The sequence below is a fragment of the Schistocerca serialis genome, chromosome 5 (assembly GCF_023864345.2).
Source record: "Schistocerca serialis cubense isolate TAMUIC-IGC-003099 chromosome 5, iqSchSeri2.2, whole genome shotgun sequence".
Classification (NCBI taxonomy): Eukaryota; Metazoa; Arthropoda; class Insecta; order Orthoptera; family Acrididae; genus Schistocerca; species Schistocerca serialis.
The window spans coordinates 267681394-267694784 of NC_064642.1; positions in this window are offsets into that span (position 1 = coordinate 267681394).

The window sequence follows — 13391 nt, forward strand, 5'->3', positions numbered from 1 at the left end:
ATCAAAACCGATATATTTAATCCAAAAGAAATAACTTTATACTAATACCATTTTCCTGTAAAGAGGAAAGCTGTTAATTTTCTTGACTTCTTCTGCAAAGGAATTTAACAATATCACACAGTCATATGTAGGCCACCTAAGTACTGCACATTGCGAAATTTTTGCAACAAATCATCCAAGCATTCCGGACAGTCTGTCTCCTATTTCACTACTTTGTTCAGGTCTCGTGGGTCTATTACAATTCTGATACCTCCATCTTTCTTGTTCACTAAAACCACAGAATTATTATACTAATTTTTACCTCATTGTATTATTCCTCACTCTTCCATATGGCTGATTTCTTATTGTACCATCTCTTTCTTTACTATTGGTGCTTGACAAACTGAACTGTAAAATGGAATATGTCTTACATTCTTATATTCCAAATTTCACTGAACGATGTTTACCTGAAAATATTTCGTTATTTCTGACCAAATCCTTGCACAGTTCCTGTAATTTTATCAAAACTTATCTCTACCTTTTCTTTTCCTGCTGAACACGTCATAGTTTTAGTAGTACAGTCAATGATCGTTTTGTATTTTAGGAACGAATCCATACCTACAATCATCTTGGTATTTAATTGAGATACCAGTAGAAAATCTTGTTCAGACATCAAATCTTTAACAGAAAATTGTATCATAACCTGAGCTTTTATAGGTTTACAACATACACTGGTAATGCTCATTAATTTCACCCTCAGAATAGGGATCTCCAATATATCAGGTTCTGTTTTAAAATGATCGTAAAATGATTGAGATGGGACACCGATTTGGCTTCCACTGTCTACTAAAACTTGAATACTCATTCCAAACACTTTTATAGGAATCGAAATTTGTGCACACTGCTCAGATTCACTACCCTCATCCTTCCAAAACAAATCCTGCTCGATTTCCAAGTGACTCCCTGATGTACCCTCCTGTGTATTTAGCCTATCTGGAGGCTTCTTCTGCCTCTTCCTACTACTTTCTTCTGCTTGGTGTAAGACATGTTTTACTTCTGTGTCGTTTAATGCAGCTATTGATTCACTGTCTTCATAAACTATATCAGGATGTAATTCATCCACTTTGATTCATATACATTACCATCTTCAGATTCTTTTATCAAGTTCATATGGTCATCAAGAACTAAACGCCCTTGCCTTTTACTGCAATTGTCATCTACCTGTATTGACTTCGTTACTTTTGTAAATGACATTAAATGCTTTTCGATTTGTTTGTAGCTCACACTCCCCACCTTCGTCTTTAATTTCACTAATCTCATCTGCTTGGCATAGCATCTCTTAAAGATTACTTTCCCCATTCGTTTCACAAACACCATTACCTTTCCGCACATTCTGACTTATTTCCCACCAAAGCTTTCTTCTCTTTCCCAATTTCATTGTCCGCCCCGAAAGCTGAATGGACAGTCTGCCTTCGGCGGTGCTACGGCACGGACGTCTGTTTACGTCCCTGCCGGAGAAGTTCGCGCTCGCGCAGTTGTTTACCTCTTCGGCGTACTCGTGCGTTTAGACGACTCGATATAGAATGGCACATGCATACCGAAAGTCGACTCTCAAGATTAGTTTTTCGAATGAATATGCGAGACCGAAAGCCTACGAAATAGAAAGGTTCCTACGAGACGAAGTTAAACTTGACTACAACGAACTTATCGGAATCCACCTCTCCATAGTGAGCAGTGTCGTTTACGTCAAGCTGATTAACGATGCAGTATGTGACAGAATCATCCGAGATACTAAACATGGACTCAAATTTCGTCACTCTGATGGACATATTGGAGAAGTAACTATTGATCATGCAGGACTGGGCTTACGAAACATACGTATTTTCGAACTTCCCTTCGAGGTTCCGTCTGACTTGGTCGTTGACGCCTTACGCCCATAGGGAAGAGTGCTTAGCCACGTTGAGGAAAAATGGTCCAACTTCACGACTTACCCCGTTCTCAATGGGGTGCGTCAAATCAGAATAGAACTGACACAACATGTACCCTCGTACTTGTTCATCGGTGGATGCAGAGCTATAGTCATATACGATGGACAACCCAAAACATGCTCAGGCTGCGGGAAAGAGGGCCACGTCCGTTCCGAATGTATGCAGCGGAGGATAGTGCAAGTTCCAAACGGCGAACCCGTACCTCCGTCCACGTTGACGCCGCTGCCACTAACGTATGCGGACGCGTTTCGAACGGATCCCATCCCGAAGAATGACCAGCTACAGAATCCTGACAGTTTACGGCAACCGACTGCGGCAGAGACCGCCTCCAGTGACGAAACGACGCACACCTCTGCCGCTCCGGCGCCGACGACGCAATTAACCGAGCGGAATGGATCGGTAGGAGAAATGGAAATTGATCCTGCTGTTGTGCCGACAGCTGCTTTCGTCCATGAGCACCGGGAGTCACTTCCGCACTCGGATACGGAGGCGCACACGCGCAAACAACGATCGCCGAAGCGCCACAAGAAACGACGGCTAGCGCCGTCGGATACCTGCTTACTGCAGTCCACGGCAGACGAACTTGGGTGTAACGTCGATACAGTGCATCCGGATGCGCAACGGGAGGTTCTCCCTCCCACACAGCAGTACGATGTGAATCATGCCACACAGGGGTTAAATACAGACACACCGGACGGAAAGCCGACGGAAGGAGTCCCTCTACCCACCGCAGCAACGCCACAGCCTTCGGTCAGCCCGGCCGGAGAGACACGACGGGAGCTGGAACTCCAGCACAGGAACTGGGCCGACGAATCCGATACTGACCCCCACACCGACGACGCATCCGCCATGGTGAGTGCTGCGTCCACCGGATGTTAACCGCGCAGAAGATGCAGACTGACGCACGGACAGCATGTCACCGGGCAGCAGCACACAAATTAACATAAGCGTTCATGTGCGCTTTACGCACTGAGGAACAGCGGCAGGCATATCGAACAGCCTCTATTAATATTAATACGATCAGAACGCCTGTCAAATTGCAATTATTACGAGACATGTTGCATGCGTCAGACGTCGACATCGTTCTGCTGCAGGAAGTATGTGTTGAGAGCTTCCCCGACCTCTATGAGTACGATACGTACATTACACCTACTACAGACGGCGGCAGCGGAACGGCGATACTTCTACGTAGCGGCATAGTAGCCGAGGACGTGGTGTACCTGCCGTCAGCGCGAGGACTGACGCTCACAGTGCTGGGAGTACGGGTAGTTAACATTTACGCACCGTCGGGGTCAGACAGACGGCGCGACCGATCCCGATTTTACGCAGAGGAGATTGCAACACTATTCTTAGGTCGGTATGAACATGTCTTATTTGGAGGCGACTTCAACTGCGTGCTCGCACCAAAAGATCAACACCCACGTTATACTTCGTGCCCGGAGCTGCGGCAACTCATACAGGACATGAATCTCATTGATACATGGGAGAAGATACATGGCGACAGACGTGGATACACCTACGTCACGAGTAACTCTGCAAGTCGTCTCGATCGCATTTACGTAACACGTCGTCTCGAACCTGCGATCCTCGATGCGGAATTGTGGCCTGTCGCCTTTTCAGATCACATAGCATATATATGCACGGTCTCACTGAGTCGTCAACAAGTGTGGAGGAGTCGCAGTGTTTGGAAACTGAATACAGCACACCTTAGGGAACCTGAGTGCAGACGCTTAGTCGAAGACACTTGGAACGTGTGTGAACGACGCCTCCCGACATATCCGACGGCGTTGCAGTGGTGGCTGGAATGCGTTAAGCCTGCATTGCGCCGAGCGTTAAATGCATACGGAAGAGAGCAGATGATGTGGAGGCGATACACGACGGAATTTTATTTCACGATGCTCCGCGAACTTTCTGTACAAGCACCTTCACAGGAGCGTCGTGCCGGTATAAAACGAGCACAGGCCCAAATAATTTCCATAACGCGCCGCCGACTGGAGGGTGTCGCAATCCGTGCAAGGGCCTTTGAACGAGTCCGTGGAGAATCCCCGTCGATGTATCACGTTATCAGAGAAAAACAACGTAGCCGCAGAACCTTAATACAGACGGTCGTACTGCCAGATGGTCGCCGCATGACAACGCAAAAAGACATTGCCAACGCTTTCGTGGAACACTACGGTCATCTCTATCAAGAAGCGGAACACGATCAGGCAGCCTTTCATGAGGTCCGACGAACGCTCTCCGCGTGTCTCGACGAGTCGGCCAACCTGGAGTTAACAGGTGAAATCACAGTTGACGACGTAATGGAAGCGATTGATAAGGGAGCGTCGCACAAATCGCCGGGGCCCGACGGGTTTCCGTTAGAGTTCTATCGTACATTTAAAGATCTCATGATTCCACGATGGACTGCCATGTACTGCGAATTGATGTCTCCCAACGTGACTCTTCCACCCTCCTTCGTGGAAGGAATGATCATCCCCATCCACAAACCATCTGGCGGCACAGGGATACAGGCCTACCGGCCACTGACCCTTCTTAATTGCGACTACAAGATCTACGCCAGGATACTTGCAGCACGCTTTAAACGCGTGATACGCCAAGTGATTTCACTCGACCAAACCCAGCTAGGAGGAGCTAGCAATATACAAACGGCACTCAGCGACTACCGCGATGTTATCGCACTGGCTTCAACATGTCGTCTCCGGGGTGTATTGGTCTCGATAGACTCGATCGCGCATTTGACAGGTTGAGTCATGCTTATCTCACGGACGTGATGACGAAAATGAAGTTTCCGGAAAGTTTTGTCACCGTCGTCATGAGACTACTCCACGGAGCCGCATCCAAAGTGCTCATCAATGGACGCTTGGTGGGACCCATCACCATCTCACGATCGGTCAGACAAGGGTGCCCGCTGTCAACGATATTGTATGCCATCGCTGTCGAGCCTCTGCTTTGTGGGCTCCGGAATCGACTCCAAGGAATGACGATAAGGCACAACACGTTTATATGCCGAACATACGCAGATGACCTAGTGTTTTTAGCACGGTCAGGAGACGAGGCAAGAGTGGCCTTGCATTGGATTAATTTGTATTGTATGGCTACGGGAAGTCGCCTGAACATGGCAAAGTCAGGAGCGATGAACATCGGGAGAGGACTCCCGACAGGAAGTGTAGCACCATTACAGCCGATCAACAAGATGAAATGCCTAGGAATTATCTTCACTACAGACGTTCGACGCACGGCGGCACTGAGTTACAGACATCTTCTGCAAACAATTCGTGCGAGTGTCCGAAGTCACAGGTTAAGGGCACTGGATATGATACAACGGGTCACCTTTGCCAACACTTATCTAGCCTCTCGCATCCCCCACCTGGCACAAGTTCTTCCTATGCCGGTGGTGTTGGCCCGCCGAATCCTGGCGGCACTAGGATATTTTGTGAGCACAGGTCTGCTTTTTAAGGTAGGATACGAAACCCTCACCCTTCCTCGTAGTCGTGGAGGTCTTGGACTAGTCCACGTACGCGACCGAGCAGTGGCTATTTATGTAACCACAATGATAAAGCTGTGGACACGACACCAGACAAGTCTGACGGGCAGCTTGATAGACGAACTCGCTCCACCTTCTCTTTCGGCTCCGGTAGCGGTGGCTCACATCTCACCATCGCTTGCCCATATGCGAACCTTCTTTGTGGAACACAGTTATGTACATATGGAACTACCGACTACCAGGACGGCGACGGCACGTGATATATATCACATCTTGACTCGACGACGGCCGAATAATGCCGTAGAGCGCCGCCAACCAACAGTTACGTGGTCAGTGGTATGGCGTACAGTGCACCACCCACACCTTGATACGGGAACGCGCGCACTGTGGTATCAGGTGGTAAATGGGAAATACGTGACTCGTTCCAGGTTGCATACAATTCATATGGCGGACGAGCCACTGTGTCCGCAGTGCAATGTTATAGACACTGAGGAGCATCGCCTGATATGCGGTCCTTCGGCGGACGTATGGTGTTTGGTCAAAAAAATGATCGCCTTCCTCCTTCGGGTGGAGCCGCAAACAATAGAACCACGCACACTACTTCTCCCAGATAGGACATATTATCCCCGAACGAAGACCAACGCAGTGACTTGGATTCGAGGTTTGACTGTGCGTTATCTTTTCCGAGACGGCAGTAAGAATGTGCTTGACTTTTGGGCCTTACTACAGGAACATCACTCACAGCTTATGAGACATCCGAGATATCGAACATATTACGCAAATTTTTTAGGGAGTGCCTTGCTTGATCCCCCACCCAGTTGGGGTGTCCCGGGTAGGAGAATGTAATTATTGTCTATAAGTATCAGAACAAGAACGGACCAGGACAGTGGAGAGGATCCACAAACACACGTGAAGACGTACCCGACACCAACGCGAGGTATGACGGGATTAGGGAGGTACGCGCCTAAAAGAGGAACGTAGAACGTTATTGTTTTGTACTGACAGAAGCAGGATATTTTATTTTCTTTTTTTCACTATTATGTAAAAAAAAAGTCCACTTATTTACGTTTCCCAGAAGAATTTTATTTTATAAAGTCATTGTCTTATATAATTAAAACAAATGCTAGAAGCAGTTTTTGTTTGTTACTGTTACACAAAAAAAAAAAAAGTGGTCTCAGGCGTTGCAGTCATGGACTGTGCGGCTGGTAGGTCGGTTATTTTCTCCGATCGGGGACTGAGTGTTGTGTTGTCTTCATCATAATTTCATCCCCATCCGGAGCTCAGGTCGACCAATGTGGCGTCGAATGTAATAAGACCTGCACCAGGACCTACCCCGTCTGGGGCCTCCGGGCCAGTGAAGCCAAACGCTCATTTCCATTTTCCATTTCCCCATTCCATTGCTCCAATGCGTCGTACATTTGACCAAACTGCATTGTCCATTCCCTGTCGTTTATTACACTTTCGATTTCATTCTTCGGTACAGTTTGCTTCGTCGCGACCGGATACTGATCGATAATTGACACTGCTGCACAACTTGTGCGCCCAGTTCACCCTTGCTTCAACAACATCTATTTTTTCGTTTGATGTCACTTTCATTTCATTATGCATGCGAATGTCATTATCCATCCACTGACTTTCGTGCTCATTATTTTCTTCTTCATGAATCTATTCGCGATTATCCACCTCACTCCGCTTATTGTGGTTTGTTTCGTTATTACTGAAGTTCAAACACTGTCTTATTTGGCGGTGCCTTGTGATATTATCTGCCGCAGTCCGCTTCATACTATAGCAGATCTCATTTTTCCGTACAATTATTTCCGCGACAATGTCCAGTGTGGTTTCCTCGCCTATGACCACAGCCCTTTCCTCCTCCCACTTGGGCCATTGTCGCGTCATACTCTTTATTCTGATTATTGTACTGGTTGCTAATATTAGTATATGGTCTCTTCTGATTATTACTGCTTTTCTTATTGCGGCGTCGGTTGTCATTTTTTCGATACCACACATCTATTTCGTCGACTCTTCGCTTTCAAATGTTATGAACTGTTCGGATTATTGTTATTACGGTATCAGTTTTCTTACTCCGAGACCAGATATCAATTTCGCTGATTCATCGCTAGAATATGTCCCTATTATCCTTTCCAAAACTAACGTGATACTACACATTCCAAGGAAATATTTAGTGCAGTGCGTGTAACAAATGTTCTTCCATACCATAGCTTTTTAAGTGTTCGACCTTTTTCTATAGTTATTCGCAATATTCGCGTATATTCTTTCTCCGCATGGTAGATATGGGGAAACATTCTGGAATTCCTGATTCTTCTTTATGTTTATCCAGTGACCAGAACACGGCTTCAAATGTTTTCAAAAATTCGTCTAGCATCTCATATACTCCGTTGCGCGAGCTGACCAATTACGCGCGTCACCACTTCATTTCGTCCTCGCGTTGACACTCCGTCCTCCTCAGGAAGCTCTTTGGGAATTAATCTCTTACATTAACTCATAAAAGTTAACGGATGGACCTTTCCTTTCGGATCATACTTTACTAACTCTTTACCTAATCGGTTATGGCACACTCGTCGTAAAGTGCAGGTGATAGCTAGTTCTCTGATACAGATCTTCAATACAGTCATTAATTATACTTGTTTCTGTTATTAAACTTTCTACTTCTTTATTTCCGAACTCTCCTCTCTTTTAATCTGTGTTTATTTTCAGACTCTGATTTTTATTCAGCACATCCGTGTTAATTGCAGTTACTGTTTCGGACAATTTGTTGTTTACTGTAATTGCGTGTCTGTCTCAATTCGAACCTGCACAATAAAACCTGGCCTTCTGAAACACAGAATGGTTCAATTCGGCGCAGAACTTTTTCCTCGTTGTTTCTTGCCTTTCCCCGATTACTTTAAGTTTGGGACCTACTTTGACCTCCAAATTACTACAAATAGTTACATGATTTTTAATTGCTTCTTTAATTTCTTTTTTCATCGTCGCGTAAGTCCTCACTCATTGATTTACTTGAGGAATCTTAATATGACACTGCGTCTGTTGTCTACCTCATCTATTTTTATGTTCAAAGAATCTATTTTTGCGCTTAAAAATGACTTGAAGAATTTATTTAGATTTTTCAAATCATTGGTTATTTGATTAGTTGTCTGACTTCCAAAATTTTTAAACAATTGCATCATCGCGCTCTTATCCCATATTCAATTTCGATTCTGTTTTCGTTTAAACCTCGTTTGCATGGTTTGCATATTCTGTGAATGTCTCTTCCGAAATTTCCTGAAATGAATCTGAAATTTTTTGTTCTATCGTTACGCAACTTAACGTCTGTCATGTCTGTTCTAATGTTCGTTTCACAACTGCCAGCTAGCTGAATTTTATACAGTCCTTTGTGGTTGCTTGCCGGCCTCCATTGTCAGTCTTTCTGCCTGTTGATTATTGGGGCGGCTACACTGATCACAGATGGGTTTAATTGGAATTTGATTTTGCTACAATCAGGACACCAATATATCTAAACTATTATGTCCTGTCGACTTATGGTCGCCAAGTATAACATTGGCTATCAGTTAAACACAAATGTCCTGTCGCGATTTTTGCCAAGTGTAACGTAAATACACTCCTGGAAATGTAAAAAAGAACACATTGACACCGGTGTGTCAGACCCACCATACTTGCTCCGGACACTGCGAGAGGGCTGTAATAGCAATGATCACACGCACGGCACAGCGGACACACCAGGAACCGCGGTGTTGGCCGTCGAATGGCGCTAGCTGCGCAGCATTTGTGCACCGCCGCCGTCAGTGTCAGCCAGTTTGCCGTGCCATACGGAGCTCCATCGCAGTCTTTAACACTGGTAGCATGCCGCGACAGTGTGGACGTGAACCGTATGTGCAGTTGACGGACTTTGAGCGAGGGCGTATAGTGGGCATGCGGGAGGCCGGGTGGATGTACCGCCGAATTGCTCAACACGTGGGGCGTGAGGTCTCCACAGTACATCGATGTTGTCGCCAGTGGTCGGCGGAAGGTGCACGTGCCCGTCGACCTGGGACCGGACCGCAGCGACGCACGGATGCACGCCAAGACCGTAGGATCCTACGCAGTGCCGTAGGCGACCGCACCGCCACTTCCCAGCAAATTAGGGACACTGTTGCTCCTGGGGTATAGGCGAGGACCATTCGCAACCGTCTCCATGAAGCTGGGCTACGGTCCCGCACACCGTTAGGCCGTCTTCCACTCACGCCCCAACATCGTGCAGCTCGCCTCCAGTGGTGTCGCGACAGGCGTGAATGGAGGGACGAATGGAGACGTGTCGTCTTCAGCGATGAGAGTCGCTTCTGCCTTGGTGCCAATGATGGTCGTATGCGTGTTTGGCGCCGTGCAGGTGAGCGCCACAATCAGGACTGCATACGACCGAGGCACACAGGGCCAACACCTGGCATCATGGTGTGGGGAGCGATCTCCTACACTGGCCGTACACCACTGGTGATCGTCGAGGGGACACTGAATAGTGCACGGTACATCCAAACCGTCATCGAACCCATCGTTCTACCATTCCTAGACCGGCAAGGGAACTTGCTGTTCCAACAGGACAATGCACGTCCGCATGTATCCCGTGCCACCCAACGTGCTCTAGAAGGTGTAAGTCAACTACCCTGGCCAGCAAGATCTCCGGATCTGTCCCCCATTGAGCATGCTTGGGACTGGATGAAGCGTCGTCTCACGCGGTCCGCACGTCCAGCACGAACGCTGGTCCAACTGAGGCGCCAGGTGGAAATGGCATGGCAAGCCGTTCCACAGGACTACATCCAGCATCTCTACGATCGTCTCCATGGGAGAATAGCAGCCTGCATTGCTGCGAAAGGTGGATATACACTGTACTAGTGCCGACATTGTGCATGCTCTGTTGCCTGTGTCTGTGTGCCTGTGGTTCTGTCAGTGTGATCATGTGATGTATCTGACCCCAGGAATGTGTCAATAAAGTTTCCCCTTCCTGGGACAATGACTTCACGGTGTTCTTATTTCAATTTCCAGGAGTGTATAACCCAAGGGGTCTGTAACGTTTTCTTGTGACATGTGTATCTAATGTTCTGCTGCCAGTGGAAACAAGGCATCGAATCTAAAGATCGATGGTTACCGATAAATACAGATAGTTACAACCTGTGTTCGTTACTGCGTACAACAACGGCCGAAATGTAAAAAATGGCAATAAGTTAAAGTTCTACAGAAGTTAGCCGTAATTTTGAATGCCAGAATTTAGTTTAAACAAACATGGATTGCGGAATAAAACGGTCGCCAGCTCTAAAAACAACCAAAAAGCTGAATTTAGTAAATTACTATAATGACTTCGAAAACACATGAATATCGTGTGACAAAGGCAAAGCAGCAACTTGACGAAATGCACACGCACTAGCTTAAGTCTACATGTAAAAGACACGTGAGATAAACACAAAAGACATTAATTTGGAATGCAGTGACGTTAGTTACCATAATGATCACCAACAACAATCAACGTCTAGCAACACTTACGGAAACTGCACTGTACTACGTGACTCATGGTAATCTTGTCTGTCTGAAAATATGCTCGGTAGCGACAAAACCGATTATTATTATTTATTTATTACGTTAAAAATGATTGCGTATCAGATTAATGCCATAATAACTCATTTGCCGCAGCAACTATTTTTTGATATTAATTTTATGTAGACCTACACATAATATCATTTACAAAGTACAACACAAAATTCGAAAATATAATAGTACAATACTATTTGAACCACTGTAGTTACTATTGATTCTGAAAACAATAAGCACTAAGTAAGATTCAAAATTAACTGTAAATTTAAACAATTTTTACAGAAACCAGATGGCAGTTATAAGAGTCGAGGGGCACGAAAGGGAAGCAGTGGTTGGGAAGGGAGTGAGACAGGGTTGTAGCCTCTCGCCGATGTCATTCAATCTTTATATTGAGCAAGCAGTAAAGGAAACAAAAGAAAAATTCGGAGTAGGTATTAAAATCCATGGAGAAGAAATAAAAACTTTAAGGTTCGCCGATGACATTGTAATTCTGTCAGAGACAGCAAAGGACTTGGAAGAGCAGTTGAACGGAATGTACTGTGTCTTGAAAGGAGGATATAAGATGAACATCAACAAAAGCAAAACGAGGATAATGGAATGTAGTCAAATTAAATGGGATGATCTTGAGGGAATTAGATTAGGAAATGAGACACTTAAAGTAGTAAAGGAGTTTTGCTATTTAGCGAGTAAAATAACTAATGATGGTCGAAGTAGAGAGGATATAAAATGTAGACTGCCAATGGCAAGGAAATCGTTTCTGAAGAAGAGAAACATCGAGTATAGATTTAAGTGTCAGGAAATCGTTTCTGAAAGTATTTGTATGGAGTGCAGCCATGTATGGAAGTGAAACATGGACGATAACTAGTTTGGACAAGAAGAGAATAGAAGCTTTCGAAATGCGGTGCTACAGAAGAATGCTGAAGATAAGGTGGGTAGATCACGTAACTAATGAGGAGGTATTGAACAGGATTGGGGAGAAGAGAATTTTGTGGCACAACTTGACTAGAAGAAGGGATCGGTTGGTAGGACATGTTTTGAGGCATCAAGGGATCACAAATTTAGCATTGCAGGACAGCGTGGAGGGTAAAAATCGTAGAGGGAGACCAAGAGATGAATACACTAAGCAGATTCTAAAGGATGTAGGTTGCAGTACGTACTGGGATATGAAGAAACTTGCACAGGATAGAGTAGCATGGAGAGCTGCATCAAACCAATCTCAGAACTGAATACCACAACAACAACAACAATTAGATTTGGCTTCTTTTTACTATTTCTTTCACTAGCGAATTTCACGGAATTTATGGTGAAAGGACAGAATCGTTAACAACTCATGTCAACGAAGTTTTTCTAGACACGTTTATTCTTTGTCTTTACTAGGACGCTGGCGTGTGTATCACACAGCGACAAGATACTGGCTGGATCTTACTTTGCGATGCGTTGCTTGTGGTGCGAAGTAGTGCTTGGTATTGAGGTTGTAACCTCCCCACAAAAATTTAAAAAATGTGACAATATTATTTAGAAATGGAAATGGACATTGCGCTAAGTGTAACCTCTCCACTGAAATTTTAAAAAAAGGACAGAAATTATAAATGAATGGGAGCCAAACGTAACCTCCCTAGCAATTAAATTTAATGACAATAAAAAAATGAGAATCGCAATCTGACCCAAGTATAAGTTCCTCACGAAAATAATGAAAGTCAATTCAGTGATAAGAAAACCTCAGTGACAATAATAATTCAATTAAACCGAAACATCGGTCTTTGGCCCTGTGCAAAAATCAGAATTAAATCCTTACCTCATTGTAACTGCTAGTCAAATTTCTGCTCTTATTCTTGCGCACGGGTTGGAGGAATTGCATTGCAAATAATTTTTTTTTTTTGTGATTTAACTGAAAACTGAAACTTTTCTTTAAGGGAAGTGGAACGAAATAGTTACTTCAATTAAATAAAAATTTTATGTAAAATCGCTTTTGAAATCAAAATTATTATTGGGGGCACTTGTTGAAAATTAATTACAATAAATAAACTTTACATTATCCGATGATTATCTTAATTAACAGTATACCTCATTCAGCATCTTGACCATTGTTGCCGACAGACCACATCACACAACCGCACTGGGCTGCTACCACTGACCGACCGCTCTGCATGACGACTACTAGCGTACTGCACGCCACTGAACAGAGCTACTGACTGGCGACGACTACTGACAGAGTACTCGACTGCATAGCGACAACTAGCGAACTGCTCGCAACACTCGCGCGGTCGAGCGCATACTCTCTGGTCAGAGACGCTGCAATGCCTCGCCATCGCTGCTACGTTACATACGTGTTTCATAACCCTCCACTGGGGGGGGGCAAAAATTTG